The 25,506-nt window shown below is 47.3% G+C and overlaps 1 long non-coding RNA gene across 1 annotated transcript in view; it reads left to right on the forward strand.

Moving 5' to 3' along the window:
• The window catches only part of LOC102148711 (uncharacterized), a 67,136-nt gene extending 55,083 nt beyond the window's left edge, over positions 1-12,053 (forward strand). Inside the window, exons 4-5 of the long non-coding RNA XR_011428940.1 lie at positions 65-269; positions 11,572-12,053. This is a non-coding gene — a long non-coding RNA (uncharacterized lncRNA). The remainder of the gene's footprint in view (positions 1-64; positions 270-11,571) is intronic.
• The last annotated feature ends 13,453 nt before the right edge of the window (positions 12,054-25,506 follow it).

Genomic DNA, 25,506 nt, shown 5'->3' on the forward strand with positions numbered 1-25,506 from the left:
AAATGGGGTTTTTGTGGTGATTTATCTAAATCTTATTACCTATTCGACCTTGTGTGTTTTATAGAAGTTCATTTAAGCCATTTATTGGAAGAGGAATGTCTGGTTTAGTCCATGGCGACTGCCAGAGGTCACCGTGAACAACCAGCTGGCATTCTGAAGACAGCTCTGTGCAGATGCAGAAGGCATGCTCGTGTGGCTGGGCTCAGCGATGGATGAGGAGTCACTTACGATCAAGACTCTTCGAGCCTCAGAGAGAAGCATCAGAGTTGGTAGGCCCATCATTCAGGGCTGTCTGTGTTTTTCAGGCACAGACAAAACTGGAAAGAACAATGAAGATTAAAGGAACCTTTAGAATTTTCTATACTATATACTGTGTTCTAGGAGGAACAAAATAGTATCAGGTTGAGGTAAATTAGCTTAATTCTGTTATCTAAGATGTGTTCGCTGGTAGAATTTTCCTTCCATTTGTTGCCTAATTGAATATAAATCCCATTAAAAGGCATTGGATCCACGTTTCATCTAAATGAAAGGGGCTCAGCTTCCTACCAGAACCAGCCCGCTGGGAATGCCCACCACTGCTCAGCCTGCTCGGAACATGCAACCGAAACCTCCAAGGGTGCCAAGCCTCACATGATGAATGTGTGGTGTGATGAGTTAAATCTTAAAATATTTACTTTATGAAACACATTAGCTGTCAAGCCCTTGCAATGATCTTGTTGTGAATTACAAACCTTCTGAGGGGGAAAGGCTGATTTCAGAGCTTCCTTCTTCCCTCCGAGCAAGGCACACAGGCTGATGTAGGACATGCTTTTAGGAACTAAATGGTCTAAGGGATGATTGTTGGATTTCAAACAGCTGGAGATTTTTGGCCAAAGAAAAAAAAAAAGAGGAAATTTAAAAACATTGTATTGTAGGGCCGGCCCAGTGGTGCAGTGGTTAAGTTCGCACGTTCCGCTTCTTGGTGGACTGGGGTTCACTGGTACGGATCCCGGGTGTGGACATGGCACCACTTGGCAAAAGCCATGCTGTGGTAGGTGTCCCATGTATAAAGTAGAGGAAGATGGGCACGGATGTTAGCTCAGGGCCAGTCTTCCTCAGCAAAAAAGACGAGGATTGACAGCAGATGTTAGCTCAGGGCTGATCTTCTTCAGGAAAAAAAAAACATATTGTAACCTAGAAGCTGAAAGTTTGGGATTTTCATTGGGTGTATATTTGAACAGGTGAAATTGTAGCGTAAACATTGGTAAAAGTGGATTTTAATCTGAAATCAAACCCTTACGGAATTGCACTATCACTTGCCACCCCATGTCATTCAATCGTCCGTTTTTACGTGAGGTTTATGTTATGGCAAAAGAGAAAATAGATATAATTCCTCCCATGATAACTAAATGTATGTCCTTTTTTTAAGCACCTGTCGCAGAAATGTCTGAGTTGGACACACATTCTCTAAGGTCTCTCCCCTGGAGCTTCCCTCCAGTCAGACAGATGGAGGGTTTCTCCCCTGCACTGCCGGCGGGGCCTCTCGGGCCCAGGGCCTGGCTTTGCTTTGCTCCTGCTGAGTCATCCAAGTCAGTGCGCTTGGGCTGAGCAGATACCCGCAGAGTTGCAGCATGCAGCTTGGCAGCATAATACATTCGTCTGGACTGTCTCGGGCGTTGTCCTAGTCCTGATCGACGGGCAAGCCGGGCCTTTTAACCTGAGTGCTGAGTGGCAACATCGGGTCCACTTCCAAAGCGCTCCTCCACAACCTCCCAACAACCCGGGCCGTTGTCCCAAGCCTGGATGTCTTCAGCTCCTTCCTGGTTCTTCAGGGTTTCCCCAGACTAAACCTTCACGCCATCGGATCTTGGCCTTAGTCTAGTTTCCCAGAAGTCTCTGCTCCTCTTTATTTCAACCTTCACAAATAAGATCTTGGGAACTATATGTGAAGATGAGGAGAAGAGAAAAGAGTCCTTTGGGCTCAGAGGCACTGGCAGATATATCTTTCCTTCCTCCCTCCTCCCCAGAAGAGGAGGAGGGGAGGGTTTGGTGGGTGGGCAGGAATTTCACTTGGAAAAGTGAAGATACTATGAAAGCTAGTGCGGCTGTTTTGGTGAACTCTTTAGAGACTTCTTGGCAAAGGTTGGTGGGAGATCATTATTGGATGGGGAGTTTTGGGGTGGTGCTTCTGATTGGTGGCACAGATGGGAAGAAACCAAGACTAAGCTTCTTAGGTCCTGGGCTCCAGAAATAAACAGTCTCCTAGTTTCCTTCTCAATGGTCCCACCCACTTCCTGAGCCTGGAGGAGAGGCAAGGATTCTGGGGAAAGCCGGGCCCTGGATCTTCCTGTGGATTTCACGTTTTAGGATTCTGAGCCATTAGATGTGGTGCTAACGAGAAAGGAATCCCAAGCAGTGTAGGGGAGAAAAAAGCTCTCCTTGACCCTGTTAGGGTCTCTGCTGGGTCTGAAAAGTAAACTGGCAAAGACAGGTGAACAGGAGAAAAGCAGGTAACTTTATTTAAGTTTTATGGGACATGAGAACCTTCATAAGGAAATGAAGACCCAAAGAAACAGCCCTGAGTGTTTTTATGCTGGGTTCGATGAAGAGTGGGCAGTCATATAAAAATATGACAGGTTGAGGAGTATGAGGTAAGTGTGGTAAACTAGGGGACATTTAGCAAGGCCAGTTTGTTAAAATTCTTCTTGGTGTCCTTTTTTTGGGGGGGGGAGGAAGATCAGCCCTGAGCTAACTACTGCCAATCCTCCTCTTTTTGCTGAGGAAGACTGGCCCTGAGCTAACATCCGTGCCCATCTTCCTCTACTTTATACGTGGGATGCCTCCCACAGAATGGCGTTCCAAGCGGTGCCGTGTCCACACCCGGGATCCATACCGGCCAACCCTGAGCCACCGAGAAGCGGAACGTGCGCACTTAACCGCTGCGGCACCGGGCCAGCCCCTTGGTGTCCTTTTGTCTTCAGAGATTAGGATGTTCCTTTTCTCCAGGTATAACAAGGGCATGTCTCACATGAGGATTTTAAGTCCTTTTGCTGCCATTTTCTCAAACTCCTTCAGCTTAAAATACTCAGTATTCCAAGGTGCTATCTTTTGGGGAGTGTGTTCTGAACCCCATCAGCAGTAATGACTTCCTCTGCCCGACAGTCTGCGGAGTTATCGGTTCTGGCCCTGAATCCCCTTGGCACTTCTCAGCCCTCAGTGGAGAGATCCTGCAAATGGAGTTCTATCAGACATTCACTGCCTGGCATCGTCTCCAACCACTGTCACCACCCAAATGTCTCTGCCTTGCCTTCAAATGTCAACCAAGTCTGTTGGTCACCCAAACCAGCATGCCACGTCTACTGAGAGGCCAGGAGAACGCCCTAAGAACCATTTCTGTCTCTTTTCCTGCAGGTAGGGGGAAAGTTGGCCTCTGGCATGATGTTCCTAAAGCCAGCCCCAGCTGTCTACAACTCCCTCAACCCCCGGACCTCCTGAGGCCACTTTATTTTGGACTTTTCCCTTCTATTCCACGTGGATATTCACATCCATTCCCACAGGGACTACTGGGAAACACTCTGTTGGCAGACCCCAAGTTCTCTGTGACCACGGCCGTGGAAGGCTGCGGGGCGGGGCCCATTGCTTCCTTTCAGCTGCTCTCAGTGAGCTGTGGCCATTACAGGCTCCCCTAGGAGAAAACCCTTCTAATCTTGCATCACAAAAAACTTGACTTCATGTTTATGGGGCCTCTTCTTCAGCCTGAAGCTGTCAGGGCACAAACGCGCGTCATCTGGGGGCGTTCAGTCAGCACAGCGCCTCCACCAGCCTGCACCTCACTGCGCGGGCAAAGGAGTTGTACGTTAAGCTCACTAGCATTGATGCTTCGGTCCCTTTAGGTGTATGTGTAACTGCTGAGGCACCAGAAAAGTAATAGACGTGCATTCCAATGTGCACGCTTCCAAAGGATTTGGCAGAAAAGTGCCTACAGCCTCTTGAGCTCTTCCCCTGCATCAAGGCCACATGAAGGACCGAAGGGAGTAGAGATAAGAGAGGGGCGGGGAAGCAGATTTTTGGAAGAGCATTGTTGGTTCACTGGAGTCTGATTCCAGCCAAGGGGCAAGGATTGCTCCCGTCTCACACCCAGTGCAGAGCTAGATGGGGGCTCCACAACTGAGTCATGGTGGTCTGGAGTCAACTCTGGCCTGGGAAGTGAACCTCAACGTTGAGGGGTGGGCTGGCCAACAGCTTTGGGGGTGAGCAAAGGAGAGAGGTTAGGCTGGGACCAGAGGTCACTCAGACTTTGTCAGGCTAATAACACGTGTTCCCTGTGCACCAAATGTGGGTCCCAAGAGGAGAGAGAGCGGGCACGGGGATACCTTAGGTCGCACCCCAGAGGTCCACGTAGGGGCAGACCGAGCTGAGAGGAGGTCTGGCTTGTTGCCTAGGGGCTGGTATCCTGGGTCAGGTACCAGTGTAATAATGTTGAATTCATTCAGGGCAAGAGAGCTGCAAGTTGGATAATTTGTGTTTTCTTTCGAAGAGGAGCAGAGCTCTCCAAAGAACCGCAAACACCTGAGAGGAAGCATCTGCTCTGAATGCCTGCCACACTGAGAGAGCCTGGAGCCAGCAGGCGACAGGGCCAGTCCATTCAGAACTTTCCTGGGACCCTGAGACCCCAGGGAGGCCAGAAACCACAGCAGGCAAAATGGAGGAAGCAGAAATCAACAAGGCGGGAATAGGAGAGAAGACAAACACGGCCTCGGCCCCAGGCAGAGCCTTCCTGTCTGTCCCGGGCGGCCACATGCCCAAGAGGAGCTGCAGGCCTTTAAATCGCAGGTGGAGTTTTGGATTTTATCTGGCCTAGACATATTATATACTGAGTTTGTGACTTAGGACATGGACAAAGAAGTCACAGGAAGTGCCTGACTTTTTACACAGGGCAGGGGAAGAAGTGGTGCGCTGGGCCAATTTATAGACAGCAGAGAGCAGGATGGAGCTGCTACCCCACATTCTAGGAGTCCCGTTTCCTCACCGTGCCATAACCTGTGTTATGGCTGGCTTCACAAGTCGGCACACATTCATCGAGCACATCTTGTACTGGGGATACAAAGAAGAAACACCAGGGTCCTTGCCCCTGAGGAGTGACGTAGTCTCTGCATGAGATTCAGAGACTTGAGTCACTTACAACCGTATCTGCTGAAGAGGTCTCATGTGGTGCGGACTCAAAGGGAGAGCCGCGGAGCCTCTCTCCCCGAAGTGCCAGTCTACAGTGCCCCAACTCAGGCAGGGTCCATTGTGCCCAACCTCTATTCGTCATCTCCCAGCGCCGTGCCTCATCGCAGGTGGCCCTCGCTGCGTGCCGTGTTACCCTCTCGCAGGGGGAGGACGCGGGCGGCATGGCTCCTCCAAGGTGAAGTGCAGGATGCCCGTGGCCAGCCGTGAGAGCTATTCGTGTGGACGCCAGCTCTGGAAGCCAGGCAGCAGCAGTATCTGGACATCCAGATTGCCACACTCACTGCCCCGAGAGAGGCAGGAATTGAAAAGAAAAAGGTTAATGCGGAGCCCCGTTACATAATAAACAGGAAAGAAAAGAACTGGGGCGGGGAGGAAGACTGAGCAGAGGAAGGGTATGGCAGGCCGATGTGTCTTTAGGGCTGCCTCTTTACAGCCTCGCTGAGCTGCGTGGTGTTGGAGCAGCTGATTAAAGCAAGAAGCCAGGGGCCACCATTGGCACATCAGTTAAATGTGCAGGTTCTGCTTCTGCGGCCCGGGGTTCGCCGGTTCAGATCCCGGGTGCGGACATGGCACCGCTTGGCACGCCATGCTGTGGTAGGCGTCCCACATATAAAGTAGAGGAAGATGGGTACAGATGGTAGCTCAGGGCCAGTCTTCCTCAGCAAAAAGAGGAGGATTGGCAGCAGTTAGCTCAAGGCTAATCTTCCTCAAAAAACAAACAAACAAAAACAAAACAAAAAACCAGATGTCCATGGCAGTGAGGCTGTGGCTCTGCAGAGAGACGCTCCCGAGGAGCGAGGCTTCAGGCCTGTCATGCTTTCTTCCCTGAATGTCCCTGGAAGAATGAATCCCCCCTTGGATCTGGCTTCCTCCAGGAGGTGTGGGCCCTCCCTGTGTGGGGACTCAGGCAACCAGGAAAGCCCCGCCCCGTGTGACGGGCTCCTCGCCCTCCTGAGGCAGCAAAGCACCAGTGAAGAAGCCCGGCACTCTGGACTCATGCCACCACACAGGGGACAGTGCTCACAGAGCCCAGAGTGATGCCTGAGTCACAGGAGGAAAAGGGAGGCCCATTTCAGCGGAACAGTTGTCGACTCAGTGGATTTCCATGTTAGGGAGTGAGGTGATTAAGATGTTGGCTCTGGAGTTCAAATGTCTGGTTTATGATCACAGCTCTGCCACTTACTAGCAGCAAATCTTGGGTTCATTACATAAACTCTCTGACCCTGTTTTCTCATCTGTATAGTAGGCATTTCAACAGTATCTGCCTTCTGCAGTTGTTACAGTGAAGTAAATGAGATAATGCATGTGAAGCGCTGAGCCACAACACGTGCCCAAGGGCAGGTACGGGTATGGGTGTATCTGGCTGTCTGTGGAGGGGGCAGCAGAGAGGGAAGAAGGGCTGATGGGCATCTTTGCTCTTTCTCAGCTTCATGGTATAGGGAAGACATTTCTTCTACCCACTCTGGGTCCTTCTGGCCAGACAATGAATTAGATTCATGTGAGATAGAATAACAAGAGAAAATTAAACAAAGCTTTATAACATGTATACATAGGAGAGGCTCAGAAAAACTGAGAAACTCGCCAAAATGGCGGAAGCTCTCACCTTAAACACCATCCTCAACTAAAGACAAAGGAGGATGTTGGGGGCAGGGGGAGTCAGTTATGGGAGATCACCAGAAAAGTACAGTAAACAAGAGTAAGGTTATTATGCAGACTTGAGTCCTTGCCTTCCTCATTGATAAGAGTTTCTAGAGATAAGGTCATTCCCCCCTCTTCCTGGTGCAGAGAGGGAGACACCTTTACAGATGGAGATTTCCCTTACAATGTAAATGTCTCTTAACAAAGGGTAGGTAAATTCTACTTTCCAGAGTTTCTTTCCTGTCTGCAGTTTTTAAAAGTAACCAGCCCCAAATAATCCTCATGCCAAAGAGATATATCTTGGGGTGGCCAATTCCAGTCCCCTACAATGGACACTACTCCTGAATGCAGAAGCTCAGTTCCTGGAGAGAGAAGGGCCTTTCCGCAGTCAGGGGCATTGGAGAAACTGCAGCTCCCTGCTTAAATCCCTTTCAAGGTCAAGCGTACTTGGATAGAACGATTTTACACCGGGGAGGGATCACTCACTTGCCTGTGAATGAAGCCAAGTCTGAGAGTGGCAAACTCCAGGTGGCTTTCAGGAGGAAAACCAACCCAGTGTGGACACACTGCACTTGTTCCTATTCATAGTTTTGAGAGCCTAAATCACTTAGAATTTGCTCACCAGCAGCTTCCAGGAAGAAAAGGATTTTCTGCTTTTTGCAAGAGCAATTGCTATTCTTCAAATTGGCCCATGATATTTTAAAATCAACTTTATTGAAGTGTAATTTCATACAATAAAGTGTATCTAAAGTTCAATGAGTTTTGAAAAATTATGCATCTGTGAAACTACAGCCACAATCAAGATAAACAACTATTTGCTCATTGCCAATAGGCTCCTCGTACCCCTTTGCACTCTGTCCTCTCTCCTTCCCTATGTCTAGGCTTTACTGTCACTATGGATTAGCTTGCATTATTTAGACTTTCAGGTAGGTGGAGTCAGACAGCGTGTCCTCTTCTGTGTCTGGCTTTCTTCATTCAGCACAATGATTTTGAGATTTGTCCATGTTGTCTGTATCAGCAGCTCATCCCTTTGGGCTGACCCCTCATGTGGATGTACCATATCTTGTTTACCCATTCTCCTGCTGATGGACATTTGGGTTGTTCACAGTTTGTGCTATTATGAGGAAACCTGTCAAGAACATTTGTGTAAGTTCTTGTGTGGATATTCGTTTTCACTTCTCTTGAAAATATCTAGAAGTTGAATGAGTGGGTCATACAGTGAGAGTGTGTTTCATAAGAAATTGCCAAACTGCTTTCCAAAGCAACTGTTCCATTTTTCATCCCCACCAGCAGTGTGTGAGAGTTCCAGTTGCTCTACATTTTTGTCAACACTTGGGATTGTCACTCTTTTTAATTTTAGCCATTCTAGTAGGTATACAGTTGTATCTCATTGTAGTTTTTTTTCCCCCAAGAAAGATTAGCCTTGAGCTAACATCTGCCAATCCTCCTCTTTTTGTTTTTCTGAGGAAGACTGGCCCTGAGCTAACATCCATGCCCATCTTCATCTACTTTATATGTGGGATGGCTGCCACAGCATGGCTAACCACACAGTGCCGTGTCCGAACCCGGGATCCAAACTGGTGAATCCCAGGCCGCCAAAACGGAATGTGTGCACTTAACCGCTGTGCCACTGGGCTGGCCCGTCTCATTGTAGTTTTTATTTGCATGTCCTGATGACTAATGGTGAACATATTTTTCCTGTGCTTTTTGGCCTTTGGTATATCTTCCATTGTGAAGTGTTTGCTTGCCCATAATGTTTTAAATTAAAAATTATGCTTCGAATAGTCTTGTTAAAATATCCATGACCACACAACACAACTACCAAGAAATCACCAGCGCATCCTTCCCATTTGTGCTGCGTTTGTGGACCCAGCTTTAGAGTGTTGCTGACCCTGCCTCCCCATCTCAGCCTCCATGCGTTTTGCTGGTCCCTCGATGGTTGTTGCTATATATCGGCATTAACCAGGCCTGCCTGTTAATGAAATAACATTCCATTGATTAATTCCACAAATGGTTGCATACCTATTCTCTTCAAATTGGAAATTTGCACAAAATGGAAGCTTTACAACCTGTGTTTCAACTACTCTGCTTCAAGTTCAGAGATTCCATAACCAGATTTGATTTGATTTGTGTCTTCAGGGAGGATGATTATGGATGGCTGGAAGGAATTGAGAAAGGCAGGAGATGGTTGGAGAAACATCTCCTCAGATTGAACCTGTAACTGGAAGCTCAGGGGCCTCCCTTAGGGCTTGGCACTGCTTTGGCGGAGGCTTCGGTGCAGTTACTCATCACCAGGCCCTAGAGAAAATTCAACAGCCAAGGGATCGGGGGGAGCCAAGAAATGGGACGTGCATATTCAGCCAGACACGCAATGGGGAACAAGAGCCGGGCTGGGTTCCTGTAGAGTCTGAGGTGGGGGCAGGAAAATTGAGGGACTATTAGGAAAACATAACCAACAAGGTGGAAGAAACTGAGGGGCTTGCAAAGAAGAATTATTAAGGGAGAAAAGCATGAGCTACGCAAATAGCAGGAACTTGACAAATGTGGCTGAAGCGGGTTGAAACTGTTCTACTAACGATGACGGAGAGCCAACCGTGTGTAGGCACGATTACACATTCCAAATTGTTAGCATTACAGATGGGAAAGGAGTGTTTATCACAACTTTGTGTGAATCGCTGCAGGGCTGAGAAAATCACGCATAAGGAAATGTAACAGGAATATCGGGGGAAGAAGAGGAGAACTTTCCAAACTGGTTTCACCAGGGACTAGCCTTCCAGGGCTGCCGTGGTGATGCCTGGAGTTCAATAGTCTAGGAGCTACAAGCCTTCTCCTTGTCCCCTTGGTAAGTGGATGACTTATGACAATCGCCCTGGCTGTCCCCGGCAACTTAGCCCAGCTGGTGGACCTCTAGAGATTCGGCCAGCCCGACGTCCAGAGTTTCCTTCAGTGAAACACCTCTCCTCCAAAACTTCCAGTCTGTGGGACTGTCAATCATGTCTCCTCGTCTGCACCAGCGGTGTGAATGCGTGTGACCCTGCTCCCAGATCACTCCTGGGACTCCTGGTCACACTTACTGAGCACACGCTATTTGCAGGAATTATTCTCAGGGCTTCACATACATCAACTCATTAAATCCTCAGAACAACTCCATGAGGCAGGTACATTTTACAGATGAGCAAATGGAGGGAAAGAGAGTTAAGCGACTTGCTCAGGAAGAGGCAAAACCAGGTTTGATCCTGAGCATCTGGTTCTTGCTGTCTGTAGGGAAGACAGAAAGAGGGGTTATTTTAGCTTTTCTAGCCTCTAAAGTAGAGGCAGGCAAGAAATATGAGGTTGGGAGACGTTGAATGAGTCACCTCTAATGTCTGCCAAATCTGTCTGCTCAGTTTTCTTTCTCTGTTATTGACTGTTTCCTCCTGCCTGTCATGGCTTTGTGCATGATTCAATTCTCCAAGGTCAGACTCATTGCTTCACAGACTACATCTTTTAGAAGACTTCCAATTTTCATTTTGCAACTGATTTCACTGTGGTCTTGCATACATAGTCACAGATGTCATCTGAAAATGGCAGATACATTTACAGTTTCTGACAGCGCAGGAGAGACTGACCACAAGTCTTTGATTGAAAGCCGGTGTGGATGCTAGTGCGCTTCAGGAGGAATGTTCCACTGAGGGACGTCTAACTAAATGGTCAGCTCAAGAGGATGTTTTTTATGTTATAAGATAGTTGCTTTCCTATGCAACCTGTTGTCCCAGGTTCTTGCATTAATGAACACCAGATCAGGAGAGCTTCCTGAAGACAGTACAGTGTAACCTAATCCTTGATTCCCTCCTCAGCCCCACATCTACCTTAAGAAGTGTTAAAGGACAAAAATTCAACAGAGTAAATTTAAAGATCTAATTGGCTTTCTTCAGCCATTTATGAATTGGCAAATATGTCCAGCAAATAGACAGCAGCTCCGAGAAGTTACACAAAATGGAAGGTTTTGTTTTTGTTTGTGTTTTTCCCAATAGGTCATGTGGTTTATAGCATTGTGTAAATTTCAGGTGTACATTATTTTTTTTTTTTTGAGGCAGATTAGCCCTGAGCTAACATCTGCTGCCAATCCTCTTCTTTTTGCTGAGGAAGACTGGCCCTGAGCTAACATCCATGCCCATCTTCCTCTACTTTACATGTGGGACGCCCGCCACAGCATGGCTTTTGCCAAGTGGTGCCATGTCCACACCCGGGATCCGAACCAGTAAACCCCGGGCCGCCAAAGTGGAACAGGCCCACTTAACCACTGCACCACCGGGCCGGCCCCAGGTGTACATTATTATTTATCAGTTTCTGTATAGACTGCATAGTTCTCACCACCAATGGCAAATTTTTACCTGTCACCATGTATATGTGCCCCTTTTCCCCTTTCACCCTCCCCCCAACTCCCTGTTAACCACTAATCTTTCTCCTTATCCATAAAATGAAAGGTTTTTATAGGCAGAAAGAGGGTGGACAAAGAAGTTAAAAGTGTGGATTGTTTCAGGCAAGGTCACTTTCCCTTAGGGGAGGGCAAGGGGTCTTCTCAGGCAGACCACCTCATTAGCATCGATCAGGAGATTCCAGGCTGATTGGTTTAAAAGTCCACTCCTGGGAGAGGCTGAAACTAAAATTGGGTTAAGATTAAGGCTCGGTGGTGCTTAGCATAAGTGACTGCATTTGGGGTCTGTTGTTTCTGTTTAACAGGAGGCTATTCAAAGAATGTGGGTAATATTAACAACGTCAACAAGAAGGATCTGTAGGTCCGAGGCCCACTGAGCTCCCGGGCGCATCCATTCCTCAGTCCTCCACTTTGCCCTCTGTCCACTGCTGGTCTGATGTCCGTGGAAGTCCTTCCGTGCCAGCACTTCTGAATCTACGGCTGCCGCGTCACAGAACCTGACTTCTGGTGCAGCCCCGCTTCTGACCTACCTGGGGCGCGTCTGCTTGTCGACGTTGACCGAGGGGTAGCTGTTGAGCGGCCGGTTCCGTCTTTCTGGGTGAAGAAGGGCCCCTCTGCTAACATTTCGCGACTCTTTTTCAGTCCTGAAATCATGACGTCTCTCCCTCGGTCTCCTTTGACTCCCTGAAGATGCTGAGACAACATCTCTCTGGGATGATTTGGAAGAAGTTTGGTGGCGCCAGACAGTGTCTTACGCTCTAAGATAATTAAAATCATGATCCATATACATATATGTTAAACATCTTATTTTACTCACTAATCAATGAAGGAAACATTGATTCAATGAATCAATGAAATAACTCAAAGAACAGCTATATTTATAGATCAGAAATATTGAAATGAATGTGTAAATAGAAGCAAACTGATTTCACCACAGAGGCTGGGGAAATCAATGAGAGCCCTACCAGACAGGACAGAATTTGCATGTCAGAGGATTATTTTGCATTACTATCAATTACTTACAACTGAAAAGGTTGTAAAGTAGCTCAAAGGTAATGAAAGATTAGAATCAGACGACCCAAGGGCTTTCCTCCAGACAATGCCTAGTTTCCCAGTAAAGCACAATTCCTTTCCTACAACCACCACAGCATCTCTCTCCCCCGTCAGCCAAGCAAGTGCCAGGCACCGCTCACACTGAAGAGCCTTAATGCCAGGTTGCTCGGGATTAACACTAGTTCCAACATTCCTTTTTCCTTGTTTCTCTCAGGACCACCTGGTTCTTATGTAGATGGGGCTCCGGGAGGCCTGCCACGCCTGCCAGGGTTCCCACACGGGGCAGAGAGGTGAGGCCTCCTGTGGGACAGATGCTTCCTTTGTGTTGCTGTATTGGGCAGGGGAATGGTGGAGGTCGAGGACTAGGGGCGGAAGCTGCAGGGGACAGGACAGGACCTGGTTGTGAAGTGTCTTCTGTGCTATGCTAAGGATTTTGGTCTTGACCCCAAAGGCAGTGGAGAACAACCATAGTCTTTTGAAGAGGTTAGTGAAGTGATCAGGGCTGGATTTGAATGAGATAACTGGAGGTGGCACGAAGGATACACTACAGTGAGAAAATGGAAAGTGTTTCAGGGGTGGGAGAGGGGAGGTGAAAGGGAGAGATGGCAAGTCTTAGCTCGTGGAACGTCCTGAGTGAACAGAAATGACTTTCAGAGAATTTTCTGCCCATCACAGGCACACTCTCACTCTTCTCTTCAAAATATCTCCAGAGGCCAGCCCGGTGGCGCAGTGGGTAAGTGCACACGTTCCGCTTCTCGGCGGCCCGGGATTCACCAGTTCAGATCCCGGGTGCGGACGTGGCACCGCTTGGCACGCCATGCTGTGGTAGGCGTCCCACGTATAAAGTAGAGGAAGATGGGCACGGATGTTAGCTCAGGGCCAGTCTTCCTCAGCAAAAAGAGGAGGATTGGCAGCAGATGTTAGCTCAGGGCAGATCTTCTTCTTCAAAAAATCAAAGCTAAAATAAATTTTAGGAAAACATATCAGGAAAATGACAGGTCATCAGTTTGCAACCTGTCATGTAGATGTCACCCAGCTACAAACTCACTTGATCTTACTTAACTCCTCGCAACCCCCGGAAGGAGGGGATGGCAGCGGTGATTGCGTTTGCTGGGGGAGAAACAGCATTGTAGAGGGCTTCACTGAGTGGCCTAGGGTCACCCAGCTGACAAGTTTTCTTGCCGGAGTTGGCACCCAGCTCTCTGCGGCTGCGCCCGCTCTCGCTGGGTACCACACAGCGTCCCTCACGGTCCAGGCCCAAGCTGCCTATTCCATTAACAGAAAATGGGAGGGGGCACGTATTCTCTGGAACAGTGATCTCTTCCCCTTTCAATTCTAAAATTCTGGCAGCTTCTCTTATTCTGTTTGCAATTCCATGGAGGAATTGAGCTGGTTTGTAAGTTACATCCTGGCTCACACATTTTAGAAAATGAATTTTTATATTCACTCTCAGGCTGGTTATCTGATTTTTCAGAAGCTGCTCTTTCCCAAGGTGCAGAACCTGAAATGACACTCAGGATCTTAGGAGACACGAAGGTGCAGAATAGACCAAAAAAGGAGTCATTACTCTATTGGTCAGTTGGCCAATGACCAAGACAAAAATCAATGACAAATAATGGCTTTTAACTCATTGAGTTAATTTTTCTCTCACAATCAAGATAAAACTGAAATTGAAGATGTCTAGAAATAGGACAAATTTTAATTTCCAGAAAGGCTCCTTCAGCCATTGTACAGGTAACAGATAGCTTCCCAGCCAGTTATCTTATTTATTTGGCTCTTAAAAGTATGAGCTGCGGGGCTGGCCCCATGGCCCAGTGGTTAAGTTCAACGCACTCTGCTTCAGCGGCCCTGGTTCACAGGTTCAGATTCTAGGCATGGACCTACACCACTCATGAGCCATGCTGTGCCAGTGACCCCCATGTGAAATAAAGGAAGATTAGCACAGATGTTCACTCATGTTGGATCTTTCTCAAGCAAAAAAGGAAGATTGGCAACAGATGTTAGCTCAGGGCTAATCTTCCTCAGCCAAAAAAAAAAAAAAAAAATCAGCTGCAATTAGAGATCCTCAGAAAGCCTCAAAAAAGATGGCCTTTAGAAAGGCACATTTCAGGGCTAGCCCCGGTGGCCTAGTTGTTAAGTTCAGTGCACTCCACTTCTACAGCCTGGATTTGGTTCCTAGGCACAGACCTACACTACTTGTCTGTCAGTGGCCATGCTGTGACAGTGGCTCACATCCAAAAAGAAGAAGATTGGCAGCAGATGTTAGCCCAGGGCGAATCTTCCTCAGGCAAAAAAAAAAAAAAAAAGTACATTTCATCAAGCATGAGCCTCTGTCTTCTCATGTTCTCCAGGTCCCTGTGGAAACTTTCATGTGTCACATAAAACTGATGTAACAACATAGTGAGATCAACGCAAATGGTTTCTGTTGTCCCTTTTGCCCTGCTTTACTAGGAAAGTTTGATTTCTCTGTAGTGTGTGAGTAACAGGCTAGAAGTTTGAGACTCTGGAAAGACAGCCAAGAAATGTCACCCTCTGAAAAACAAAAACCACAGGAATAAAAAGGATGACCTTAACTGACTTCTGAGGAAATAACACATGTAAGTGATGATGGGTGACTGGCACGCGGTAGCCCAGAGCAACAGTGCTCACAGGCAACTGCAGACAGAAACCCGCCAGAAAGACAGCTCTGTGGCCGGCACCTTCTGCGAGGCCTGGAGTCAGTGACGCTGAAGCACATTCTTTACTGCAGGCCTTCTCAGAGCCTCTCATGTGTCCCTGTGCACTGTGGACGTCTGAGAGAAGCCAGAGCGTGCGGTGTTTACAAGTGTGTTCACCACAGAATCATCCTGTGTACAGAAACCTACCCCGGCCAGCTCCACACTAGAGGGTTTTCTTAGTTTCACCAAGAGATTCTGACTACCTGCTTGTATATATGTCTACAAATAAATTTATTCATAAAAATAGTTTCTTACGCAAATCAGTTTATACAAAAAATTTATTTACCCAAATGGACTGTAACATGTCTCTGTATGTGCTGTAACTACAGTTTGAGAAGGCGAGTTGAAAAGAGAATTGTCCCGGGCTCTCCAGGCCTTTCTCTGGGGGGTCCTGGCTTGCCAGGGCGGCCACAGCAAAGCACCACAGATGGGGTAAAGTACCACAGACTTACCAACAGAAATTCATTTTCCCATAGTTCTGGAAGCTGGAAGTGGAAGATGAAGGTGCCAGCAGGTCGGCTTCTTCTGAGGCCCCTTTCCTTGCTGCAGACGCCGCCTTCTCTCTGTCTTCCTCTGAGACAGTCTTCAAGTCGTCTTCCTCTGAGCTTGTTGACGTCCTCACCTCCTCCTCTTATAAGGGCGCCAGTCGCACGGGAAGAGAGCCCGCCCTAATGACTTCATTTTACCTAAGCGCCTCTTTAAAGGCCTCGTCTCCAAGTACAGTCACACTCTGAGGTGCTGAGGGCCAGGACATCAGCACGTGAACTTTGTGAGGATGCAATTCAGTCTGTAACAGTGGACCAGGAACGCAAATCATCAACAGCCACACGTTCCACTGAGACCCTAACTTCCCTTGCACTCTATCCCAGTCCTTCTGGAGCAGGCTTCGGAGCCTAAGATGGTTTCCCAAGAGGACATTCCAACTGGGAGGAACTGGCCTCACGGCCAGACACAGTCTTTTTTAAAATTTAATTTAATTTAATTTTTTCAAGCTAACTACTGTCAATCCTCCTCTTCTTGCTGAGGAAGACTGGCCCTGAGCTAACATCCGTGCCCATCTTCCTCTACTTTATATGTGGGAAGCCCACCACAGCATGGGTTTTGCCAAGCGGTGCCAGGTCCGCACTCAAGAACCCAACCGGTGAACCCTGGGCCACCGAGAAGCGGAACGTGCGCACTTATCCACTGCGCCACCGGGCCGGCCCCACGACACAGTCTTTTTTGACCATTAAATTTCCCGAGAAATGTAAAACATCAGCCTGCTGGTTGTGAGCTAATCTCTCAAAAGTTTGGCTAAGGTGATTCAGTTTCCCGGATCCTGATCACACCTAACAAGATGGATACGCTGTGGTTTTTATTTTATTTATTTATTTTCTTTCCTGTGAGGAAGATTGTGGCTGAGCTGACATCTGTGCCAATCTTCCTCTATTGTATGTGGGAGGCTGCCATAGTGTGGTTCCGCGAGCAGTGCTAGTTCTGTGCCTGGGATCCGAAACTGTGAACTCCAGGCCACTGGGGCTGAGCACCTGCACTTAACCACTAGGCCACAGGGCCAGCCCTAAAGTGTAGTTTTTGACTAACAAAGCTCGGGACTGGATACTGCCCCTGTGCTGCCTCCACCAGGAGAGCCAAGGAGAAGGGATGATCATCTCTGACTGAGGGCCAACAGAGCCCCAGCGACTGTGGACAGTGACGGTGCACATGTGCTGGACTGCGGTGGGCATTTCACGTCAACATCTCACCTATTGCTTACAGCACGTGTTGGAGATGAAGGTACTATCATTACCTCTAGATGACAGATGAAGAAACTAGATTCTAAAGAAGGTCATACAAGGTCTGATCACAGTTATACAAATAGGAAATCCTTTGAAGCTTCTGTACTTTTAGCTGCAATCTCACACATAGTTTACAGGATCTCACTTGATTCTGTAAGGCAGCAAAACCTGTTCGTCTATCCTCTCAGGTTCCTTAATGAGGGCCTGCGATTTAAACTGTTAAAAGACATTATCAGGAGAAAAGGCAGACAGATTGTATAAATATTTTTATGTACATGGGGGCTTTGCAGAAAAGAAATGAAAACCCAAAGAAGCAGTTAGATTTGGGGGCTTATATATCATTTTAGCAAAAGGTGATAAATTGTGGAGAACTTATTAAATAAAGGAAAAGAGGGTTGGGGCTCTGAGGGGTGGTAAATTGTGGGAGGTTGACTAAGAAATGTATGGTCGATAAGGGTTGTTTAGTAGGATTTGTTATGCTGACTCTGACTCCCGGTGCTTCTCAGGTGACTAAGCCAGTTCTTTTCTTGGAATGGGGGAAGGGAACACCTGAACAAATGGAAATTTATATCACCTTCATGAAGGGAAATTATGCCTTTAGGCAGAAAGGGAGAGGGCAGAGAGCTCTTCCTGTGTCTGCTCTTTCTCAATTGCTCTTGGCTTAAAATAATCAAAATAATCCTTATGCCAAAGTGGCATATTATGGGATGACACATTTGGACCCCCTTCAGTTTCTTTTTGTTCTTTTTTTGAGGAAGATTAGCCCTGAGCTAATATCTGCTGCTAATCCTCCTCTTTTTGCTGAGGAAGACTGGCCCTGAGCTAACATCCGTGCCCATCTTCCTCTACTTTATATGTGGGATGCCTACCACAGTATGGCTTTTGCCAAGCGGTGCCATGTCCACACCTGGGATCCGGGTGGGCAAACCCCGGGCCCCCCGAAGCAGAACGTGCGCACTTAACTGCTGCGCCACCTGGCCGGCCCCCTCCCCTTCAGTTTCTACAACACTTAGAGACGAGGAAAATGAAGGCAAGAGCTGTCCAGGGTTACAAGGTTAATAAGCAGAAACTAGGTTATAAGCTGATCTCTCTGACTTCAAAGTCAGTAGTAGATGGAGCATGTAAACAGAATTTTTAAAAATAAACTTTTAATTTCAGAACAGTTTTAGATTTACAGAAAAACTGCAAAGGTAGCACAGAGTTCTCATGCACTCTGCACCCAGGTTCCCGTGTTACGCACGCACGTCTTCCGTTAGCTCAGTACATTTGTGACAGATAGTCGATACTGACGCATTCTTGTTACCGAAGCCTATCCTTTCTTCAGGTTTCCTTAGTTTCTCTCCAGTGTCTTTGTTCTGCTCCAGGGCCCCGTCCGGGACGCTGCGTTACCCTCCGCTGTCATGTCTCCCTGGACTCCTCTCTGCGTGACAGTGTCTCAAACTTTCCTTGCTGTCGATGGCCTAGGCCACCTTGAGGAGGACTGGCCAGGTATTTGTAGCATGTCTCTCAAGTGGGGTTTGTCTCATGTTTGCCTCACGATTAGACTGGAGTTGTGTTTTGGGAAAATACCGCGGAAGTAAAGCGCCATTTTCATCACATCGTATCAACAGTACATACTGTCAACGTGACTTCCACCGCTGATGTTTGTCAGGTCTCCCCACTACAGAGGACCGGGAATTTTATCTGCCTTTCTCTCCTGGGTCCTGCGCCCCTCTCTGGGTTCCGCGCAGTCAGCCTGCAGTCCTGGCCGTCCCTCAGCTCCGCCCTGTGGATGTGCGGTGGTGGCGCGTGTGGCTCTGCGCCCAGGTGAGCCGCGTGCTCTTGCCTCGTCTTCTCCGGGACAGGCTGGGTCCTCGGGGCCTGCGTGGGAGTGAGTCAAAGGGACAGGGCCTCGCTGGCAGCGCGTCAATTCCAGCTGCGGGCTCTGCAGACCGAAAGCATCGCGGCGACAGGCGCTGGCCAGGCCGCAGCAGCGGGGAGGGCGCGCTTGGCAAGAGCCAGACCGCAGCGCCGCCGGGAGGCAGGAAGTTTAGAAAAAACTCCCCGTGGGCCTCAGTTTTTCCAATGATAAAATAATAAGATGGAGGAGTTAGATCCTGTGAATTGCAAGGTCCCTTTTCGCTCCGAAAACAGGGACCTGGGGTCTGGGAATAAGAAAATAAGGTTGATCTCTTCCCGTGTCAACTTTCTTAGTTCTTTACAAGCTAAGGCATTAAAAAGAATCCTGATTCCTAGTCCCTGGAGGCATTTCTTTGGCTGGAGCCTCAGGTTTAATGAAGATATAAACACCTCTTGTGGGAACAGATCCCGGCTGGCTGCTTTGCCCGCACTTGCTTCCGCCAAGAAGCCGGCCGTTTCTTCTCACCTCTGCTGGGTTCTCGGCTTTCCCGCTCCTTCACACCCAGCTGTGGTGACGAACCCTCCACAGGCTCCTTGTTCATCCTCCGGGAGCGGATTTGTGAATCCAGCTGGGAACACACCCAGCACATAATCCCCTTTTTGGCCAAAGATGCCCCACTTCTGCCTTTATTTTAGGGTAAATGTCAGAGTCCAAAAATTTTCGTTCTTGCTTTGTGAACCTGAGAAAAAACACAGTTCATTTTTTTGTGTCCTTGGTCATTTGCCACAAAATAAAACTTTGTGAAATTTGTGCCTGCTGATACCTTTTGTTATGTTTCTTTAATTAAATCCTATACGTTATCTCAATCACACTAAATATTTACTGTAGCCTGTGGCAATATGCCCTTTTTTTGACAAAATACCCTAACACTCTTCTCTGCAACAATTAACTTTTGCAAGTTAGCAACTTGTCAACTTGTAATAGGCAATGAATCTGCTAATTATGGCTTCTGGGTGGAAAAGGAAAAATCCAGGAAGATGTCATCACACCCCAATTTGTCTTGCATTCATTTGCCCTCCTTGGGAATGGAGAATGAAGGTTATTCTTCTACCTATTTTTGTTTGTTTGTTTTTCCATACCCCTATTTGAGAAAGAACTTTCATTTTGTGTGTTGTCAATTCCTCTGGGTTCGCTTACGTCAGCTTTGGCTGAGCTGATGTTTAAAACATTTTCAGAAGGGTAAATAATTTATTTGAAAGCTAGTAGAGAAAGGCACTTAAAAAAATTAAACCAACTCTGTGGATTTGAAAGAAAAGATGCTACTGGGAACCAAGATATATGGTTTAAAGAAGAGGGAGAGAGTGCCATTTCAAAAGTAAATGTCATTTAAGCGTTACCTGTGTACACATTGTTTCATGAATCTCATTTGAGCGTATCAATATGGATCTAAATATGTCTGAATATGTAAATATGTCTGAAAAATTGGCTTAAAGAGATTATGCTAAGCTTTTCTTTTTTTAGATTTTTTTTCCTTTTTCTCCCCAAAGCCCCCCAGTACATAGTTGTGTATTTTTAGTTGTGGGTCCTTCCAGTTGTGGCATGTGGGACGCTGCCTCAGTATGGCTTGATGAGTGGTGCCATGTCTGCGCCCAGGATTTGAACCCATGAAACCCTGGGCCGCCGAAGCGGAGCGCGCAATCTTAACCACTGAGCCACAGGGCCGGCCCCCAGTATCTTGTGACTTACATTTATATCATTTTGATGAGGATCAAGGCTGCCCTAGGGAGAGAAGCCCAAGGCCTCCTGCCCTACATACTGATCTATATCACCCTCCAGGAAGCATAGGATGTCCTGAACTGATCCATCTGATTCTTATCTAAAGTTATAGGACCACCCAATACCCAATACCCAGACCCCCCCTGCACTGATACCATTTTAATGATTTTTCTCATGATCTTTCCTTCTTCTTGTAAAGAAATAACTCACGTACCTATACCTAATAAATTTAGCCCTAACCCTCAACACATTGTAACTCTTCACTGCCCATGGGCCCCGTCCCCATGCCTGTAGCTCTCACTGACCATGGGTCCTGTCCCCATGCCTGCAGCTTTTACTGCCCATGGGTCCTGTCCCCATGCCTGCAACCCTTCACTGCCCATGGGTCTTGTCCCCCATGCTACTCCATGCTATTCTCTGAATAAAAGAGCACTACTGCCAGAACTTGAGAGTCCAAGAAATCTTTCTTTCGACTCCTTGGCTCGCCAAGCCTGCATCAATATCACAATTGTGAGCAAACTCACTAGCTCTTTAATTAAACACTTTTCATGCCCAATTTGCACAAATTCTCTGGGATTTTGAAAAATTATCCTGGACTTTTCCTATTTTGCTTTTCTTCTAGACTCATCACATCTTACTGTACTCTGATAATGTCTAGAACTCATTCTAGACACTTTCTAGCAACTGTCATTTATAGGGCCTATCCTCAAAGCTTTTCAAAAAACATTCTTGTTGATTTGCCAGAAAAAACCCTGAGGTGCCGAGCTCACGAGTAGTCCCAGCGCAGTCGGGAGAGGAGCTGGGACGCCCCCAGGGCTCGCTGGATTTTAGGCAGCAGCTGGCCTCTGTGTGGCCTCCGCCAGGCCCTCGGTGGGCCCTGCCCGGCCTGGGAAGCTGGAGGCAAGCCTGGCCCCAGCCTCGGGAGCTTACCGTGTGGTACCCTCCATTGCCCGCTTTAATGTCATGGCTTTTGCATATATTATTTATTTGAAAATAATCTCAAAGGTGAAAACGATTGAAAGGCAACCGAGTTTACCATATTTTATGCCTTGGGAGTCTGTGAAAGGGTAAAAGATGTAGTCCAAATCTGTTCAGGGCAAGGTCTGGGCTAGAATCTAGCAAAACTGCCGGCTGGAGGAGAGTTGGTCTGTGATTGTCCTTTCCTCTCTGTGCCTCCCACACGGCATGTAGTGTCCTTGAGCATGCCGTCCCCTTCCCCTGACCAGCTATGGCCAAATCTGTCCTGCATCCGTGGACTCTAAGGTGTCAAAGAGTAATAGGGGACTGATTAATTTGTCACCACTGCCTCCTGAGGCAGCAGGTCCCAAACCTGATAGAACTCCCTGGAAGCTTTTTTTTTTCTTTTTCAAAATTAACCATTTAATTTTAATTTTTTTTTTTTGAGGAAGATTAGCCCTGAGCTAACTGCTGCCAATCCTCCTCTTTTTTGCTGAGGAAGACTGGCCCTGAGCTAACATCCATGCCCATCTTCCTCTACTTTACATGTGGGACACCTACCACAGTATGGTGTGCCAAGTGGTGCCATGTCCACACCTGGGATCCAAACCAGCGAGCCCCAGGCTACCGAAGCAAAATGTGCACACTCAACCACTGCGCCACCGGGCCGGACCCCCTGGAAGTGTTTTAACAATGCAGATTCCTGATGCCACCCTGGATGTTCTGAATTGGATCTCCTTTGGGTGGAGCCTGGAAATCTCTACTTTGAAAAGCATCTCAGATGGTTCTGATGCACAGCCTGGTTTGAGGACCAGGTCCCAAGGGTACCGCATGTGGATGTCAAAAAGACAGAGCTGAGAAGACACCCACCAGCTCTTCTAGGAGGAGCAGAGGAGGGAGATATTTGTGGGCCATGTAGCAAGGACAAATTTTGATGAATATATGATTGCAAGTTAAACTGTTTCTATAATAATAATATATCCACATGGTAAAAAAAAGTCAAAACATACATGTGGATAGAAGATGGAAGTAACTTCCCGCCCGCCTCCAGGAGGTTGTCTCTTCTGTGCCGGAGGGAGCGCCTCATTCCTGACTGCCCTCCATGGCGATCTGACCAAGGACAGGTGTCCGGTTCCCTCTGCAGGGCTGTGCGTCACGGTGCGTGGGGATCTGAGCAGCTGGGTTCTGGAACGTCTAGAGGTGGTTCTGACATGCAGCAGCTTTGAGAGCCGAGGGTTCACATGCTCCTTTAATTTAGTGCTTATTTACAATGTTGTCAGGTATTAGGGTTGGCTGGGAGTCTTTATTTCTGTCTCAAGATGGCTCAAAATTCTGGGCTCTCCTCTTGGTCTCTAGGGGGAATCCTTGCTAATCTGGGCAAGAACCCACTTGCCCACAGCTGTTTTTGTGTGACACTGAATCTTTTTGGCTCTAGAGAAGCACTGTGCAGGAAGCATTTGTGAAAATGCAGTTGTGAAATCATGGTAATAGTAGCAACATTCACATAAATCAAAAGAAAAAATTACCCATAAACCCTCCCAACCCTGGTAAATCAAACTACTTTCATTTTTGCCTGTGACTGTGTCTGTCGGCGTAGGCATGGACACATAAACAATGGAAAAGTCAACGCGGCTCTCCAGTGGGTGTTTGCGTCTCTCTGAGATCAGACCAAAACAATGAAAGGGTTGATATTTCCAGATACTTAAGCAATTACCCCAGATTACTTGGCTTTAAATTTTTTAGCGAAATAAAAATACTTTTCAAACATCTTCTACCAGAAGCTAAATGTGACAGTGTTTTATTCTCAATCCAGCTACTTAAAATCTCCAAAGAATGTATTTTAAAGTTCTTCCAAAATACATTTTCCAAAAGTTTCAAATCTATCTTTTTCTTTCTTTTATCAGAAGCTGATGAGCGTCTGAACAATGATAACATATTGGAGGCTTTGTTTTAGAGTGGGCTGCTCTGCGTTTGGATTTTTTTTAGGCATTTATTTTCACATCTAAATTTCTCTTCAATTTATCTGCCATAGGTCCTAAGAGATGAAAGTGACAGTAAATATTTTAAAACCTAGAATTTCACTTTTTTCTTTATTGTTTGAAAGACTGAGTCTCTCTCATAATCGGAGTTTGCACAGTGCATTTGTGTTTTAGTGTTCTTAGACATATGGCTAAGCAACTTTGCAAAACCCACAGGCTGTTGGGCAATGTCAGCCTGCGAGTCCCTCGGGTTCTTTTCGGCGCCATCGATACTTCCTGGTTCCCCGTTTGCTTCCTGGTTTGGAGCGCTTCCTGCCCTCCTCTCCACCCACTACAAGTCTGCAGTTTCAGCGGCCGCTTCGGGGCACGTGGGGGCGAGGGTGGCTGGGGTCTTTGAAACGGGGCTCAGGGACAGGTGTCTAAGTCTGGGTTCAGGGAGCCTCCGGGACTCCTAGGCCCCTGAAAGAGCGTCTGGGGAGCTGGAGTTGAAATGCAGGAGACTGTGCGTGTTATGAAGCAAATCTTCTCTGATTCATGTGGAACTTCAGTGTTTCTAACGTAAAACTGTGACCCTTAGAAAATCAAACTGTACTCAAAAATGTTTAAGAATTTATAAGAATGTTCTTGAGACAGACTTTATAAACAATAAGTGAATTTAATTGAATACTGGTTTTATAAATTTACAGGGTACATTTCTTTGGCTACTTGCCCAATAAGAAGTGGGATTTTTATTCTGAAGTTGCCTTGGGCATCCAATAAAAATGTCTTTAATTATCAATGACTTGGACGGCTTCTGTCGCTGTGTGCTACACACCAGGCCTTTGTAGGCGACCTTTCATGCCAGTAATGAGAAGTTCTATCTTCATCCTCTGAATACCATCCCTCGTTAAGAGCAGATTCAGCTTGTCCCACGGTGCCTGAGCTGGCACCCATCTCCAAAGGCCCTTTCTGTCCTGTGGGCCAGTGTTGTTGAAACCACCAAACACATTGTTGTTGCTGTGTACCAACGGCCTGGGTGCAGGCAGGACACGTGTCTCGTATTCAAGAACGTCGTGTCCCCTACACTAGGGTGAGATGAGTGGCACTCACGCCTAGACCGGTGGAGTCTGAGAACGCCGTCAGGGCTGTCATGGCCTTCTTCATCTCGGGGCGGAGCCATTCCCCAGAGGAACTCCAGTCCGCCCCATGTGGCTCACTGCTTTACTCTCATCAGAAACTCATCGTCTTTTCCTATTCTGTTTAACAGCTTTCCATCCACAAAAACAAGGGTAATACGTATTTGTGCACAGTAGGCTATGACATACTGGGCATGTCGCTGCTATATTTTGACCATTATAACGGGAGACCTTTACAAACATTTGATCATCAGGTTTATTGTTACACAGTAATCAGTCAGCGAAAAGCTGTACATTACGTGGTCCAATGGCCCAGTACAAAGTATTTCCTGGAAATTATTATATTTTTTTTGAGGAAGATTAGCCCTGAGCTAACATCTGCTGCTAATCCTCCTCTTTTTGCTGAGGAAGATTGACCCTGAGCTAACATCCGTGCCCGTCTTCCTCTGCTTTCTATGTGAGACACCTGCCACAGCATGGCTTGACAAGCGGTGGGTACGTCTGCACCTGTGATCCAAACCAGTGAACCCCGGGCCACTGAAGCGGAACATTCCAACTTAGCCACTGTGCCACCAGGCTGGACCCCCAGAAATTCTTAACTTAATGAGGTCCTTTGTAGTAGATATAACCTTAAAAATAGGAGACAAAAGACACTGGAACATTCCTAAAGCTCCACTCAGCCATTAGCAATTGGTTCAGTTCATCACTCTATAGGGTGACTAAAATGTCTCCCAGAGCAATGCCACTCGGGTTTGCAGATTTCCACTCACCTTGTCAGACGCCGAGAGCAGAGGTGCTCTTGGCAAACACACGGCTTTGCCCTGTCAAGCATCTGATATAATTGTGCTAAGAGACAATCTCCTTCTGTTGCTCCGAGCCTCTCTAGAGGCACCAATGCAATATTGGATTTCCCCTATTGCATAATAATTTATTAATTCCTTTACCCCAGCTACTATTTCTCCTTCTCTTCATTCATCATTGATTTTTTACCCAAACTTTTCCACCTCTTGCGGGGATGTTAGGTTCAG

The sequence above is a fragment of the Equus caballus genome, chromosome 19, assembly GCF_041296265.1.
Source record: "Equus caballus isolate H_3958 breed thoroughbred chromosome 19, TB-T2T, whole genome shotgun sequence".
Lineage (NCBI taxonomy): Eukaryota > Metazoa > Chordata > Mammalia > Perissodactyla > Equidae > Equus > Equus caballus.